At 42.1% G+C, this 17,915-nt stretch overlaps 1 long non-coding RNA gene across 1 annotated transcript; it reads left to right on the top strand.

Annotated features, from left to right (window-relative positions):
- The first annotated feature begins 6,959 nt into the window (after nt 1-6,959).
- LOC123332547 lies at nt 6,960-17,486 on the top strand. Its single transcript, XR_006549373.2, has 4 exons — nt 6,960-7,270; nt 10,560-10,764; nt 15,835-15,992; nt 17,042-17,486. It is a non-coding gene; the product is annotated as an uncharacterized LOC123332547 (long non-coding RNA).
- Nucleotides 17,487-17,915: the final 429 nt, after the last annotated feature.

The following is a 17,915-nucleotide window of genomic DNA, read 5'->3' as shown; positions in this document are numbered from 1 at the left end:
ACTTCAATTAGGAATACTTTGACATTTGCATTGCCAAAGTTGATAATATTCACATACTGTCTTAAAACACTTATAATTTTGCACTTAGTCTATAGGTTAACTAAATGTTGAAAACCAACAGACAGTATTTCCATTACCATTATCCAACCATTCATGGTACAGCTAAGTATTAAATTATAGGAAAACAAATTTTCCCTGAGATTGCAACATAATTATCTCTGTGACACTCCAAGAGCAAATTTCTCAGTTACAAGGTCAACCAAACCAAGTTTTCTGTCCTTACTTCTCCCTCCCTTCTTCCCTAATTGTTCAGATCCTGATACATTTTAATTTGCTACTTGTGTGACCATAAGTTCCTTGTGTTTTTGAAAAACCAATTTTGCTTGTCATCAAGATTCTGATGAACTTACTTGAACCATAAATTTCATAAGTTCCTAGTAAATATATATTTAGATCAAATTATTTGAATAACCAGACTATCCCCACTAATAAATAAAATGTTTTTAAAAATTGCTATTCACCAAGGATTCTGTATTATTTCCTTTCTATTGCATGACTACCAGAAAAGAAGAGAAAAAGTATTCACTTTGTCCCTTTAGGATAAATTCCAACCCAATTTTAGCCATACCAAGTTTTCTCAAAAGTTTTGTTAACAATATTGATATCCTATCACCCAGCATGGCTTCTAGGAATCACAATGACTTCTTATACTCAATATAAACTAACCCAAAGGGAAATAAATATTTTATTTTTCCATCATTGAACTAAAATTGTTTTATTTGTCAAGTTCTAAATAAAAAGCATCTGGCTTCATTTAAAGAATTAACCACTCTGGTTCCTGAAGAGTGTGCATATAATGAAGAATTACAATAATTAAATTCAGGGAAAGAAAGAAGGACTCACAAGCAAAATGTTGACAGTGATAAAAAGTTATACAATTGAGAGAAATAAGCAGCCTTAATCATCAACAGAGTGAATGATTCTCTAGCCTGCTAAGTCAAGCTTTATAAAGTTACTCATAGCCTTTCCCATTCATGTAGGTACTGCTGTTAGCCTCAGGGAGCACAGAATCTAATTTGGGTCCTCAGACCTCTATGAAGACCTTCAACAAGTTGATAATACCCTTGTAACTGTTTAAAGAGCTTTATGTTTATAAAATTCCTATGTTGAGGGTTTACAGATTGCATTAGATTTGTATAGGGTTCCAAGACCCCAGAAAAATTAAATAGTCTACTTGGAGATTGTGTGTTGGCAAGCCAAGCCATAAGTTTGTACACCCAACACTGCTTCTTAGAAAAGCTACTAATTCTGTCAGAACAACACATAACATACCTCTCTTCTTCCCAACTTATTAATTAGTCACACTACACACTAAATACCTTCTCTTTCATTTTTATTTCATGCCTATTAGAAATCACACATGGCCTAAAGAAAATTAAAAATGGAAGCCTACACCTCCTAAACAGTTGTCTTTATAACCCTCAGAGCCATTGGATAATACCAAAACATCTGCCAAAAAGTTCACCGAAAATTCTTTTAAAACCATAATAAGCCTCTGGTTCACTCTACAGGGGCCCAGAGAAGTGAAAGTAGAAAGCGTCCTAGATTCCTTAGCTGAACACACGCATTCCAGACTGAGGACCGCATGTTTCACGGAGACAGGGGCTGGCCCTGCAGTGAAGGCTCAGGGAGCTAGTGTCTGGAGTAGCATGAGATGTCCCCTCCTGGTGGCAGGAACTCGCTGTCCCTTGAGCCCCCTAGTGCTAAGAAAAAGCCACCGAGATCGGTGGTCCTCTTGGGATTTTCGAGGCACACCTGGCACATTTAGGTGCGCTTCTCGGACCCTGCTGAGCACAGCGGCTGTCCACTGAGTGAGGCCAAGGAGGCGCTCCAGCTGGTCCAAGCTGCAGGATGTAAGCGTGACTCAAGACAGCTCTGAGTCAAAAAGTGGGCTGTGAAGAAACTCATGACGCTCCTTGTAAGGGAACATGAAAGGCTGCAGAGAGAGTTCTCCCCTCGATGGAAGATGGAACAAGATAGTCTTCTTTCACTCAGTCGGTGTGGTAACAAGAAAGCTTGAAACGTGAGCGCTTACAATCAAGACTGCCTCTCGCTCACTGGAACGCTGGCCCTGGGTGAACGGAGCTCGGGGCCCTGCTCTGCACGTTCTCTTAGTCTCGTGCACAAAGTGGAAGCACAGCCCCCCTACGGCCTTGCATTCTTGTGTCAGACAAGAGAGACCGTGTCAAAGCTCAGGACGACATCCTGACGGCCTATCTGGACACGCCAGGTGTGCCTGGCCACATGCCACTGGTCAAGACATGTCACATGGCGAAGCCAAATCAATGGCCTCTCGAGGGGAAACTTTATCACTAACAATGAGTAGCTTATATAATCTTTTAACAGGACGGGAAAGGACTAGTTAGGGAAAATAGTATTGGGTTGGCCAAAAAGTTCCTAACGTTTTATTACAGACTATTAACGTATGGCCAACCCAATACAATCTACCACAAGCAGTGCGTATCATGGTCCACTGGTACTGGATATGGTTCCAGAACACCTGGTTGAGGAATCTAACAGAGAATGATACAAATGAACTTATTTACAAAACCGGCTCACCAATCTTGAAACCAAACAATGGCAACCAAAGAGAAATTGTGGCGGGAATGATAAATTAGGAGACTGGGATTAACATACACACACCACTGTATATAAAATAGATCTAACAAGGACCTACTGTATAACACGGCAACTCTGCTCAACACTCTATAATGACCACATGGGACAAGAATCTGAAAAAGAATGGATACGTGGAGACTTCCCTGGTGGTCCAGTGGTAAGACTCTGCACGGCTACTGCAGGGGGCCTGGGTTTGACCCCTGGTCAGGGAACTAGATCCCACATGCCGCAACTAAGAATTTAGAAGCTGCAACTAAAGATCCCGTGTGCCACAACTAAGGCCCAGTGCAGCCAAATAAATAAATGATTTTTTTTTAAATGGATAGATATGTGTATAACTGAATCACTCTGCTATACAGCAGAAACTAACACAACATTGTAAATCAACTACACTCCAATAAAAATATTTTTTTAATTAAAAAAAAGGCCAGCTGATGGGGAGTAGCTGACAGTTTAGCTGAGTCACGAGTAGAGATCTGGTACTAGGAGACTTGAGGAGGACTGTACGTGTACACCTCTCCGAGGGGAGCCAGGGTAGGAAGGTACTTATGACTCATGTGGCTCCTCACCAGAGAGTCCACCGTGGAGGAGACTCTTAACAATCAGAAAATCCTTCTAGATGTTAGTCAGCTTTGGTCTGCCACCAGTAAACTCATGAACTAAGCGACTATGACAACAGGGACAAAGAAATATCCGCATGAAGACATGCTGGTCACTTCTTATAATGAGTGTTCCCACTGCCAGCAGCAGCAGGAACCAGCCCTCAGCTCAGGGAAATAAAACCGCTTCCTTAGGCAAGGGCAAAGCAGCCAACTAGCCATCCTGTAGCGGGTTGATCACATTAGACTCTCCTTATCCTGGTGAGGACATTGATTTTCCTCACTGTTTTTGGATTTGCAGCCAGGCACAGTGACAAAGCATCCTTACAGATTGTCTCTGCGGTCTCCCAGTCACCCTGGAGCCTGGTCCTCTACCCAGCCTTCCCACTGGTTCCGTGGGCTACATCATTTCCTCCCAATAAATCCTTCCAGCTCACAGTCAGTTTCTGCTACTTGAAACAAAGAATCTAGACTAAGAAACAAAGTCTTTGGGATTTGTACTCAGTCACTTTCCTTATGAAACAAAGCCCTAAACTCCCAGCTTCTCAAAATCCTGCCGTTTGTGACAATATGGATGAGACTTGAGGGCATTATGCTAAGTACAATAAGACGGAGAGAGACAGACGCTGTGTGATCTCACTTACATGTGAGATCTAAAAAAGTCAGATTCAGAGAAACATAACACGTTGGTGGTTCTCAGGGGCTAACAGTGGGGAGTGGGGACAATGGGTGAAGCTGGTCAAAGGGTACGAATTTCATTACAAGATGAGTGAGTTTGGGGGTGTAACATACAGCATGCCAGCTATAGTTAGCAATACGGCACTGTATATCTGAATTTGCTGAAAGTGGATTCTTAAAGTTCTCACCACAAAAAGCAGTTTGTAACTACATGAAGTGTAGATATTTTAACTAACCTTATTGTGGTAATCATTTTACTATATATACAGATGTCAAATCATTGCATTGTACATCTTAAATTTGTACAATGTTGTACGTGAATCATACTTCAATCAAGCTGGGGGAAAAAATGTTCAGCTTCTCCGTAAATGAAGAAGGAAGTTTCCTCCTTTTTAGAATTATAGGTCTGGCACCCAAGCTATCATCAAATCAATCCAAGAGGAATTTCGTGGAGATTCAAGTTTAGGCTACCTAGGCAAAACCAGGGCTATGGTGAGCAACACACCACTGAATTTGCTCCGTGCAGGAAGCAAGCTGTCATTCACTACAGCAGATGCTTCTCTTTCATAAAACCAATGCATATTCCTTGGCTATTTTGCCATCTTTTCCGAATACTTAATTTTTTCTGCATGCTGCTGCTGCTAAGTCGCTTCAGTCGTGTCCGACTCTGTGCGACCCCATAGACGGCAGCCCACCAGGCTCCCCCGTCCCTGGGATTCTCCAGGCAAGAACACTGGTGTGGGTTGCCATTTCCTTCTCCAAAGCATGAAAGTGAAAAGTGAAAGTGAAGTCGCTCAGTCGTGTCCAACCCTCAGCGACCCCATGGACTGCAGCCTTCCAGGCTCCTCCATCCATGGGATTTTCCAGGCAAGAGTACTGGAGTGGGGTGCCATTGTCTTCTCCATTTTTGTGCATAAAATAACTCAAATTAGGCAGTTCTCTATTTAAAATCGAGTAATCGTTAGCATGTCTGTAAGTTTTTCTCAGGCATTTTTACTAAAGAGATACATCTGGCAGCTTTTTAGTGACCAAAATTGGAAAGAGTTCAGGCAACTCCAAAGCAACGTCTTAGCACTCGCCTGGGTCTCCTGGATTTTAAGTCTCATGTACATCCTCCTGCCTGCATCAGACTCCTGCTAGCCTTGGTGTAACAGCTTAGTCAAGACAGACGAAACTCTATCTCATTCATCTAATGTATATGTAAGGCAGTTCTTCCATGATCTCAACTTAAAACCTCCATAGCCCTTTGGCCTCAACAAGTCACGTGTCCTCAGCCTCACTACTGGTGAGGCTGGGGGTGCAGGAGAAAAACACGAACCATAGGTGGAAAAGAACCAGGTGTTATTCATCTGTTCTAGAGAAGGCAATGGCACCCCACTCCAGTACTCTTCCCTGGAAAATCCCATGGACAGAGGAGCCTAGGGGCTGCCGTCTATGGGGTCACACAGAGTCGGACAAGGCTGAAGCGACTTCACTTTCACTTTTCACTTTCACGCATTGGAGAAGGAAATGGCAACCCACTCCAATGTTCTTGCCTGGAGAATCCCAGGGATGGGGGAGCCTGTTGGGCTGCTGTCTATGGGGTCGCACAGAGTCGGACACGACTGAAGCAACTTAGCAGCAGCAGCAGCAGCATTCAAAAGCACTGCTTTCTTTACTAGCTGTTGCAGATCTGACACTTTGTATGCACCGGGGCTATGAACTTGAGCTATCCATAGCCTTTCCTGGAAGGAAATTACAATTTAGGAAAATGCAGAGAGGTGAGAAACAACCAAACAATTAACAACTTCACATAAGCACAGGACAGAGGTTACTGTTTAAGCTCAGGAAAGGGGAAAGCAGGGTAAGATTCTTGGAAGAGGTGATTTTTTGAGCTAAGTTTTTAAGGATCTACTCCAAACCAAACAGATGATGGGAGAGAAAAGAACATTCTAGAGCTCACACCTGGTGCTCTGTGACAATGTAGAGGGGTGGGATGGGGTGGGAGGTGGGAGGGAGGTTCATGAAGGAGGGGACATGTGTGTCCCCGTGTCTGATTCACGCTGATGGATGTCAGAAACCAACAGTGTTGTAAAGCAATGATCCTCCAATTGAAAATAAATAATTTTTTTAAAGTATAATATCTTAGGGAGAGAAGGAAATGGCAACCCACTCCAGTACTCTTGCCTGGAGGGAGAATCCTGGGGACAGAGGAGCCTGGTGGGCTACAGTCCATGGGGTCGCAAAGAGTCAGACACGACCCAAGTGACTTAGCAGCAGCAGCATACTGGGCAAACTATAATAATATTTTAGCATACCAACAGTTCTAAGAAACTCAATGGTAACCAAAGCAGCTTGACCTTTTATGACTAGATTAATCAAACAACGTGAAATCCTAAGAACAGCTCACAGAACAGGCAGGCTAGGGAATAGAGATGGAAAATGCCTGGGGCTAAATTTATCTATAAATAAATAATTTATAGATAAATGCTAAAGAATGTGAATTTTATCCTGAATGTTATCAGGGCAGTGAAGGATTCTAAATAGGATAAAAACTGTAAAATGCTACTACAGGGTGATAATCCAGGAATGAAGCTCTTAGGGCCTGAATGGCTGTTTTTAGAATTATGTCACTGAATCTACCAGGACTGTCTGTTCAAAGCCTGGGCGCATGATTTTCTCCATCTCTGTATACATACACACATTCCAAGCCCAAGATTCTATCAGAGGCTCCATAAAATGAAGAATGATTCAGAGCATTAAGTGGCTTTTGAAATGGTTCCCAGTGATCTCTGCCCTCTCGGACTTCACACCCTTTGTATAACTGTTGCTATTGTTTAGTCGCTCAGTCATGTCGGACTCTTTGCGACCCCGTGGACTGTAGCCTGCCAGGTTCCTCTGTCCATGGGATTCTCCATGCACGAATACTGGAGTGGGTTGCCATTTCCTTCTCCAGGGGATCTTCCTGACCCAGAAACTGAACCTACATCTCCTGCATTCGCAGGCAGATTCCTAACCACTGAGACACCTGGGAAGCCTCCTTTGCATAATCCCCTCCCCTTAAGCATGGGATGGACCTAATGACTTACTTCTAACAAATGGAATGTCATTCTACAGTTAGGCTACAGAAGACTGTGACTTCCACATTACTTTTCATTGTCTCTTGCTGGAATTTACTCTTGCCTTCTTGCTTGCTTGCTACCATTTTGTAAGATGTTTTATGGATAGACCTACGTGGCAAGGAACTTCAAGAGACCTGCAGCCAACAACTCATGAGGAGCAAAAGCCTCAGTTTAACAGACCACAGGAATTTAATCTTACCAACAACCATGTAGGTGAGTTTGAAAGTGGATTCTTCCAGTCAAACTTTATGTTAACTATAGTCTTGCAAGAGACTCAGACCCAGGGGACCCAGCCAAATGTGATTCCTGACCTATCGAAACTGTGAGATCATAAATGTGTGGGGTTTTTAGCAGCTAAGTTTTGGGATAATTTGTTATGTAGCAAGAGTTGGACACGACTGAGAGACTGAACTGAACTGAACTGAATAACTAGCACAGTAAGTGAATAGATGAAACCATCAATAAGTATATTTTTCTGTATTTTACGTCCTTGGTATTTATCAAGTCTCGTTCCCTCCTCTTTGGTACTTGAATGCCTCTGCAGCCGTGTGTCTGGTGGTACAATGAGCCCCATCCTTTTCACCTTTTCCGGTACTCTTGCCTTTTCCCGTGTGACTTGGTTTCCTATCTCCTGACACTGGGTTTAGCTACATAAGGCTTTGGCTAATAGAAGCTTAGGTTTAAGAGGCCTTCAGTGTTTTCACTCAAATTGTCTCTCAATGGTGCCACTGCTATGAGAAGAATGGTTCAAACTAGTCTGCTCATCCTGCAAGGAGGCTGAGAGACGCGGGACTGAGCGCACAGTCAAGCCCAGTCTCGATCAGCTGACTCCCAGACTGTCCACTGAATCATGAGCTAAATAGATGCTCAGTCACGTGTCCTGCTGAGACTTCACAATTTTTGTTGTCAACATTACTACGCAGATAGTTGATTGATTCTAGCTGTGTTCAGGAAAGGGGAGTGTGTTCTTTCTGCTGAAGAACAGTTAAGTACTTGAGTCTAAACATTAGCTCAAATAAAGAAAAAAGTATGTAGCTAATTTTTTTTTCAGGTAATATGAAAGTATTTGATCGATTTTCCTAAACTCTGAAATTTTTAGATCCTATTATTAGTGACTAGCTACCACCCTCAACAAGTAACGCAGGAAAAGTGGATCCCAGTTTACCACTTACCTTAATAGATTATAGACATACACGAAGCTATGCAAGAGAAAATCCTCTTTTTCTCTCATACACAATTACTTTTCTAGGGTTTCTATTGGTCTGGTTAGTATAAAATCAATAGGGAGGGGAAAAAAACTTTACTTAATTCTCCCTTTCCCATTACCATGGCTCATAGGTTTAATGCTTTTAGGAATTCATGGACTCCCTGAGATCATAACTAGCTGGAGGTCATCAAAGTACAGGCGACTCTCATTCTGTTAGCTAAGTTTTCTCCATTAAATTCGTCATCACAGGGAGAGATGCTGAAGGGAAATGTAGTCCATGAATGTTTCACATGTAACCTAAGAAATTCACTCTGTGGTGAACTGAATTATGTTGGAACCAAAGACTCCTACTTGACTTCCTTTAAGTTATTTGAAAGAAATGATGGTGACTTACCTGTTACTAATGTTCTTTCCAGTCTATATCCCATTATGTATGTTTGTTTTTTTAATGGGCCCGATAAAAGTATTTCTTATTCCTTGACTCAAATTACCAAATCCCTTTCCTAAGACACTCGAATTGTTTTATAATATTTATATAGTAAACCAGAGCTTTTCTGGGTATTCATATCCTAGCCAAATGCTTTATCATAAGCTATGCATTTTGCATATTTTCTGCACTGATAGAATGTTTTAAAATTCACAATATTGGGGAAAGTGTTTACCACTCAAATCATACAGCAAATTGAACCCGTTTTAATGAGGATGTGGAAATACTACTCCCTTGAAACACCAGTCTAGGCTTCAATTGCTATAATTATCCCTCAGCAGGAAGATGGTACAGACTTTCCCAGCTGCACCAGCTGCATGGCTGTTGAGATGAAGAGGAGGAACAAACCAGGGCTCATGGGGGTTCTGGAATAAACACAAGTGCAGATCCAAGAAGGAGATGATCCAAAAACAGTCCAAATTTGAACAGACACAGGACAAAATCAAACCAGGTTTATCACTGAGGATAAGCAGGAATAGAATACACTGTTTTGGGGTGCAGAGTAGAGCTCTTGTCGATGCTGGTTGCCAGGGTGGGACTTTCTAAGACCTCCATTAAAGCAGGACATGGAAAAGCAGGAGCATAAGCCAGACTCCAAGTATGGCAGAAACTAACACAACATTGCAAAGCAACTATATGCCAATAAAAATGAATTTTAAAAAACTAGGCAAGATAACCACACATCCAATACTCTGTCTTTAAATATTTAAAAACCAGTACAAGACCAAAATGAATGTCATGAATTTGTTATCAGGCAAAATGGGTCTTTGCCCCCAACTATTTGAGTGGAAGACTATAACAAGAAAGGAGAAAGTTTAGATGTCGGTCAATCTTTCTCCAAACCCTAGAAGTGATAGAAGGGAAAGGTGATGAGGTCTTCTAGAGGTCTGAGCAATACCAGACAAGAGACCTGTGCCTCACAAGTCCTTTCTACAACATGGTGAGTGGGTTGCCTCGCTGATGTCTCTCATAAACCACTGTATAGGGTCAACACAGCCAGGATGACTGGGAGGAGTGTCTGTGGCTGGGGGAGCGGGGAGGTGCCAGGTGACAACCCTGGCTTTTTCAATGGGTGACTACGCAGGAGAACACCTCGGATTTCCTTGTATCATTAGAAACAGGAAACTAGAGCTAAACAAGGCCTCTAATCACTTCCTTGTCCATTCCCTCAAAACAAACAAACAAACAACAACAAAAAAACAATATCCAAGGGTTTGGAATAAGGAAGAAGCCAGGTGAGCTGTGCTGACCTATGGCTAGAGGCTACGGAAGAAAGTGAAAGTGAAAGTCGCTCAGTCGTGTCCGACTCTTTGCGACCCCATGAACTCTATAGTCCATGGAATTCTCCAGGCCAGAATACTGGAGTGGGTAGCCTTTCCCTTCTCCAGGGGATCTTCCCAACCCAGGGATTGAACCCACGTCTCCCACATTACAGGTGGATTCTTTACCAGCTGAGCCACCAGGAATGGAAGACTGGTGTTTAAATCTTCTATAGGATGGCTGCTATTTCTTGATGAGCCTTTATAGAAGCAGGTCAAGCCTGAAGACCAGACTGGTTTGGCTCTTAGTGGGGCAGGAGACCAGGAGAAGAATGAGAGTGATGTAGACGGAGGGAAAACAATCTATTTCCATCACTGACCTAGAGGCCTTCAATCAAGCCTCTTAAAGCTATAGGCAAAGCCAGACCACTAAGGTCTGGTTAATGAGTTTTTAAAAAACCTTTGAAGATGTAACTTTTTTCCTTCTACAAATGATATAAATCCAGCTAATACTGACATAAATAGAAGTTTCTTATTCTCAATTTACAGAAGTCTGAAAAGAGATGATTCTGGATTGTGGTAACTCAAAGATGTCATCAAGCATCCAAGGTCTTTCTACCTTTCTGCTACACTGTCCTCGGTATCCGGCTTTTATTTCAATGAATACAAGATGGCTGTCGCACCTCCAGGCATCAAGACTGCATTCCAAGAAGAGAGGAGTGGAAAGCCAAAAAGACAGAAGAGTTTTCGTCTGGTAAGATGTCTCATTTTGTTTTATTTTTACATACTGTCATTAATGGTGTATATCCCTATATTCTTCTACTACAAAAACTGGAGAAATGTTTTAACTACTCTATTTTTCTTATTATTCTTTTTGACAGCTGTACTGAGGTGTAAGTTATATACCATTAAATTCACTCTTTTCATATACAATTCAATGAGTTTTAAAATTTTATAGAATTGCATACCTGTCACTGTAATCCAATTTCAGAGCATCTCTATCACGCCAGAAAAGATTCTCCATGCCTATCTGCAATCACTCTCAATTCCTACCTACACCCCAGGCAGTCACTATCTGTCTTTAAAAAGTTTTCTTTTCTGGACATTTCATATAAGTAAAATTATATAAGATGTGACATTTTGTGCCTGGATTCTTTCTCTTCACAAAACACTTTGGGGTTCATTTATGTTGTAGTATGTACCAGTGGCCCATTCTTTTTTGATTGGTGAATAGCACTTCATTCTTTTGAAACATCACATTTTATTTATCCACTCACCATTTAGTAGACTTTCAGGTTATTCAGTATTGGATTATTGTAAATAATGATGCTTAAATATTCATGAAAAAGTCTGTGTATAGACAGATTTTTACTTCTTTTAGATGGATTCCTAGGAGTGGAAGAGTGAGCATGAGAAATTTATGACAAAATGATTAATTTTAAGAAACTGCTTTAATAAAGGTTAAAGAACAAAAGCATTTTTTTAAAAAACTGTCACGGCAATAACCTGTTAGTGAATACAGAACATATAAAGAGCTAAATTGTGATATAAAAAACTAAAACAGGGATAAGAATAAAGTTACTGTATGCAATCAAAGTTAAGTTTCTTATCAGGATGAAACATACAGTTATATCTCTAAGATGTTTTATGTAAGTTTCATGATCACTACAAAGCAAAACCTAGAGTAAATACACAAAAGATAAGAAGGGAAGGAAGCAAAGATACTAGTGTGGAAAACCATCAATACAAAGGAAGACAGAGAAAAAGAAGGGAACAAGGAAACTACAAGAGAGCCAGAAAACACAAGATGGCATTAGTGAGTCCCCTTGAATTCTTTAATCAAAAGACAAAGAGTGGCTGAATAGGTTTTTTAACTTCTTATTTTTTATTTTCTGTCTGGCACAGTATCTCAGTTGCCCTGTGCCCTCTGCAATGGGGGCATGCAGACTCAACCACTGGACAGCCAGGGAAGTCCCTGGATTTAAAAAAAAAGAAAAAAAGAAAGAAAGAAACACCTGATTATATCTTGCCTACAAGAGACTCACTACAGCTCCATGAATGCACATAGGCTCAAAATGAAGAGATGGGAAAAGATATTCATACAACTGGAAACCAAGAGAGCAGAAGTAGCTATACTTATTATCAGACAAAAGAGATTTTAACTCAAAAACTGTAGCAAGAGATAAAGAAGATCATTATATGATGATAAAGGAGTCAGATCGTCAAGAGAATATAACAACCATAAATTTATATGCATCCAACGTATGAGCATCCAAATATTTTAAACCATCATTAACAGACCTGAAGGGAAAAACAGACAATTCAATAATGAACAATTATATACCAACAAATGGGTAAGCTAAAAGAAATGGATAAATCCCTAGAAACATCTAACCTACCAAGACTGAATCATGAATAAATTTTTAAAAACATGAGTAAGGAGATTGACTCAGTAACCAAAAATCTTCCAACAAAGAAGCCCAGGACCAAACAGCTTCACCTGCAAATTCTACCAAACATTGAAAGAAGAATGAATGTCAGTGCTTCTTAAACTCTTGCCCAAAGATACTGAAAAGGAAGGAACATGTCCAAGCTTACATCACAAGGTCAGCATTAATTACCCAAGTGACAAAATGGTCAGTTCAGTTCAGTTCAGTCACTCAGTCATGTCCGACTCTTTGCAACCCCATGAATCACAGCACGCCAGGCCTCCTTGTCTATCACCAACTCTTGGAGTTCACCCAAACTCAAGTCCATCGAGTTGGTGATGCCATCCAGCCATCTCATCCTCTGTCATCCCCTTCTCCTCCTGCCCCCAATCCCTCCCAGCATCAGAGTCTTTTCCAATGAGTCAATTCTTTGCATGAGGTGGCCAAAGTACTGGAGTTTCAGCTTCAGCATCAGTCCTTTCAATGAATACCCAGGACTGATCTCCTTTAGAATGGACTGGTTGGATCTCCTTGCAGTCTTCTCCAACACCACAGTTCAAAAGCATCCATTTATCGACTCTCAGCTTTCTTCACAGTCCAACTCTCACATCCATACATGACCACTGGAAAAACCATAGCTTGACTAGATAGACCTTTGTTGGCAAAGTAATGTCTCTGCTTTTGAATATGCTATCTAGGTTGGTCTTAACTTTCCTTCCAGGGAGTAAGTGTCTTTTAATTTCATGGCTACAATCACCATCTGCAGTGATTTTGGAGCCCAGAAAAATAAAGTCAGCCACTGTTTCTACTGTTTACCCATCTATTTCCCATGAAGTGATGGGACTGGATGCCATGATCTTAGTTTTCTGAATGTTGAGCTTTAGGCCTACTTTTTCACTCTCCACTTTCACTTTCATCAACAGGCTTTTTAGTTCCTCTTCACTTTCTGCCATAAGGGTGGTGTCATCTGCATATCTGAGGTTATTGAGATTTCTCCTGGCAATCTTGACTCCAGCTTGTGCTTCTTCCAGCCCAGCATTTCTCATGATGTACTCTGCATAGAAGTTTAATAAGCAGGGTGACAATATACAGCCTTGATGTCCTCCTTTTCCTATTTGGAACCAGTCTGTTGTTCCATGTCCAGTTCTAACTGTTGCTTCCTGACCCGCATATAGGTTTCTCAAGAGGCAGGTCAGGTGGTCTGGTATTCCCATCTCTTTCAGAATTTTCCACAATTTATTGTGATCCACACAGTCAAAGGCTTTGGCATAGTCAATAAAGCAGAAATAGATGTTTTTCTGGAACTCTCTTGCTTTTTCAATGATACAGCAGATGTTGGCAAAATGAGAAAATGGTAGCCTCAACCAAAGTGGAGCCTGCGAGGAAGGGAAGATGACTTGGGCTTAATCAAATCATAGGGAGTGGAGAAGTGGGGTGGCTGGTCAAATATTTAGTGTAATATCCCCTATTCTGCTTTTCACTAGGGCCCTAAATCATAGAGAGACATTTTTGTTGTCAAAGAGAATGGCTAGAGGGAGAAAATGACATCATAAAAGGAACAGTGTACCATACTTTTAAATTTTACTCATTGCTCAATCTGACCCATTTTCACATTAGCTTCAGTTTGATTTTACACTGCTCTCTTGAGAGCACTGCAGGATGGAATAACTTGTGACACGAGTCTGTCACTGATAACTAGTTTAATGAAGCATTTTATTCTAAACAATATAATACGGGCGAGGTGAGGAGAGAAATGTTTTTCTGGAGCCACAAGAACATGACTTTTGGTTGACTATCCCTGAAAATTGTCCAAAATAAATTAGTACCTGATTAAAGACAGAAAGCCAGATGTCAGATATAATGGGGAGTCACCAAGGGGCATGACAGCAGCAACATGAAAGAGCTGAGGGCCCTCTGAATTAAAATGTCCCATTTGCTAATACAAGTTCTGTGTCTTGTCAGGGCTGCAGACACCTGCTTTATTGACAGTCAGAATTTCCAAAGCTTATCATCATGAAATATGGTCCTCCATGAAATTCCTTGGAGCTCCAGCTTGAAAACCAAAGCCGGAAGCAGATAATTGGCTGCATTTTGATAGCTGCTTTCTCTGACGGAAGTTTCAAGCTTGCGGGCCAGCTTCCCAAGCCCCTACCAAAGCTCTCGTTCATTTCCAGAACAGAACAGTAACGGAACAGCATGAGCTGGTGACTCTGTGTGGGGAAGAGCAATCAGCACATCGGGGGTGGGCAAGTCAAGGCGCCTGGAAGGAAACGGGGAGGATGGTGAGAGTCCCTCTCCACAGAGACCACACACCCTTTGCCATCTGTCTCCAGGGAATAAAGAAGCAGAAACGGGATTGCTGGATCATACAGTAGCTCTATTTCAGTTTCCTAAGGAACCTCCATACTGTTCTCCACAGTGGCTGCACCAGTTTACATTCCCACCAACGGTGTAGGAGGGTTCCCTTTCCTCCACATCCTCTCCAGCATTTATTGTTTGTAGATTTTCTGCTGATGGGCGTTCTGACTGGTATGAAGTGGTACCCTAAAACGTCCATCAACAGAGGAATGGATAAAAAAGTATGTGGTACATATATATGTGCATTGTATATACACATATACAACGGAATATTACTCAGCCAAAAAAAAGAAATGAAATTGTGTTACTTGCAGAGACATGGATGGACCTAGAGACTGTCACACAGACTGAAGTAAGTTAGAAAGAGAAAGACAAATATTAACGCATGTATGTGGAGTCTAGAAAAAGAGTACAGATGAACCTATTTGCAAAGCAGAAATAGAGACACAGACAGAGAACAAATGTATGAGCACCAAGAGGGGGATGGGGTGAGATAAACTGGGAGACTGATTAACATATAGACACTGCTATGTATAAAACAGATAACTACTGAGAACTTACTGGAGAGCATGCACACACACACACACACACACACACACATAAATAATGAGAATCTATTGCATAGCACAAAACAAGCAAAATGGGAATGTGGCATGTCTACCCATCCCCATGACCAGGTCTGCGGCAGACACTGCTGCTTGCTCACTTCTTCACTCTGTTATACAGTGAGTTATCAGACACTCAGTCAGTCAGTTCAGTCACTCAGTTATGTCCAACTCTTTGTGACCCCACGGACTGCAACACACCAGGCTTCCCTGTCCATCACCAACTCCCAGAGTTTACCCAAACTCACATCCATTGAGTCGGTGATGCCATCCAACCATCTCATCCTCTGCCATCCCCTTCTCCTCCTGCCTTCAACCTTTCCCAGCATCAGGGTCTTTTCTAATGAGTCAGCTGTTCACATCATGTGCCAAAGTACTGGAGCTTTTCAGCATCAGTCCTTCCAATGAATATTCAGGATTGATTTCTTTTAGGATTGACTGGCTCGATCTCCTTCCTGTCCAAGATACTCTCAAGAGTCTTCTCCAGAACCACAGTCCAAAAGCATCAACCAGTATCATTGACTTCATGAGTGGTGAATTCTGAGGACACCAAAACAAATAATAAATAAGGACTCCTTTCCTGGATCAAGGTGAGAATGCCTGCAGTCTGCACTGAGAGCTGTCTCTGTAGACATTTGGAGTATGGTTCCTATTTACTCCTCTCAATAACTCAACATGTAGGTATTGCTCTCATTATTTAAATGGCAGTGAAAATGAGGTTCAGAAAGGTCAAGTGATTGTATCCAAGCTCATGCATCTGAAAAAGCTGTTCAACCAGAATTTGATTTTCTTCTACTTTGACCCCAAATTTCTTGTTCTTAACTGTGCTTAGGCTTGTGCCTAGAGGGAGAGATAAAACATGGACACAAGCAAGTGTAACCAGGGCACGCATGATGACCCTTGTAATGCTGTGTACATACCCAGCATTGTTCTAAACTTGGTTTAATGTATTTAATCCCCACATCCATGCCATAACACAGGTCCTAGTATTATCTTCAGGCTTCCTGGGTAGCTCAGCTGGTAAAGATTCCGCCTGCAATGCAGGAGATCCCAATTTGATTCCTGGGTCGGGAAGATCCCCTGGAGGAGGGCGTGGCAACCCACTCCAGTATTCTTACCTGGGGAATCCCATAGACAGAAGGCCTGGCGGGCTACAGCCTATAGGGTCGCAAAGAGTCAGACACGACTGAGCGACTAAGCACAGCACAGCACAGTTTTATCTTCATTTTAAGGATGGAGAAACTGAACCACAGACATTTACCCAAAGCCACACAAGCAGTAAAGGACAATGCTGGGATCTGAACCCAGGGAGACTGACTCCAAGGACCCGTGCTGTCAACTCACGCTCTCCTGGCATCCTGGAAGGGAGAGCACAGATTCCGAACTAGAGGGGGCAGTGGCTTCCTGAGGCTCTAAAGCAGAAGATGTGGAAGAGCTAAGGCTTTGGGGGAAGGTGACTCTTTTGAACTGGGTTTCAGAAAAGAGGCAGATACGTAGGAGAGAGAGGTCTGTCGGCTGGAAGAAATTCTACCTAAATAGATCTCTCCACGATTCCGCCTTTATTCCCTATCTTCAGCACTGTTTCTTCATAGCACTTTGTCGGTTGTCAACACTCACATATTTCCTTTCTTCCTTACAGAAGGACAAGGGTAGGAACCAGACACTCTGCACCACTGCATGCCCAGGGCTGGGCACTCCCAGCCATCTGTGAAGTAGAGCAAGAGAGAAGCAGACAGCTGCATCCACGCTGTGTACTCACAGGGTCTCTCCTCCGAGCACACAGTTCCTAGGTCTCTGTGTCCCTAATCTCTTTTTATAAAGACACCAGGCAGGCTGGATTAGGACCCACCCTAACTGCCACATTTTACCTTAAGAACTTCTTTAAAGGCCCCGTGTCCAAACACAGTCACATTTTGAGGTTTTAGGGACCGGGGCTTCAACATATTAATTTAGGGGATGTGCAATTCAGTCCTTAATATCAATAACAATAATAGTGATCGCTAATACGTACTCAATTCAGTTCAGTTCAATTGCTTAGTTGTGTCCAACTCTTTGCAACCCCATGGACTGCTGCATACTAGGCCTCCCTGTCCATCACCAATTCCCAGGGTTTACCCAAATTCATGTCCATTGAGTCGGTGATGCCATCCAACCATCTCATCCTCTGTCATCCCCTTCTCCTCCTGCCTTCAATCTTTTCCAGCATCAGGGTATTTTCAAATGAGTCAGCTCTTCACGTCAAGAGGCCAAAGTACTGGAGTTTCAGCTTCAACATGTCCTTCCAATGAACACCCAGGACTGATCTCCTTTAGGATGGACTGGTTGGATCTCCTGGCAGTCCAAGGGACTCTCAAGAGTCTTCTCCAACACCACAGTTCAAAAGCATCAATTCTTTGGCAATTAGCTTTCTTTATAGTCTAACTCTCACATCCATACATGACTACTGGAAAAACCATAGCCTTGATTAGACGGACCTTTGTTGGTAAAGTAATGTCTCTGCTTTTTAATATGCT

The sequence above is a fragment of the Bubalus bubalis genome, chromosome 1 (genome assembly GCF_019923935.1).
Source record: "Bubalus bubalis isolate 160015118507 breed Murrah chromosome 1, NDDB_SH_1, whole genome shotgun sequence".
NCBI classification, from domain to species: Eukaryota; Metazoa; Chordata; class Mammalia; order Artiodactyla; family Bovidae; genus Bubalus; species Bubalus bubalis.
The sequence above is the reverse complement of the archived record's forward strand: the minus strand, read 5'-3'. Positions and strand labels throughout refer to the sequence as shown.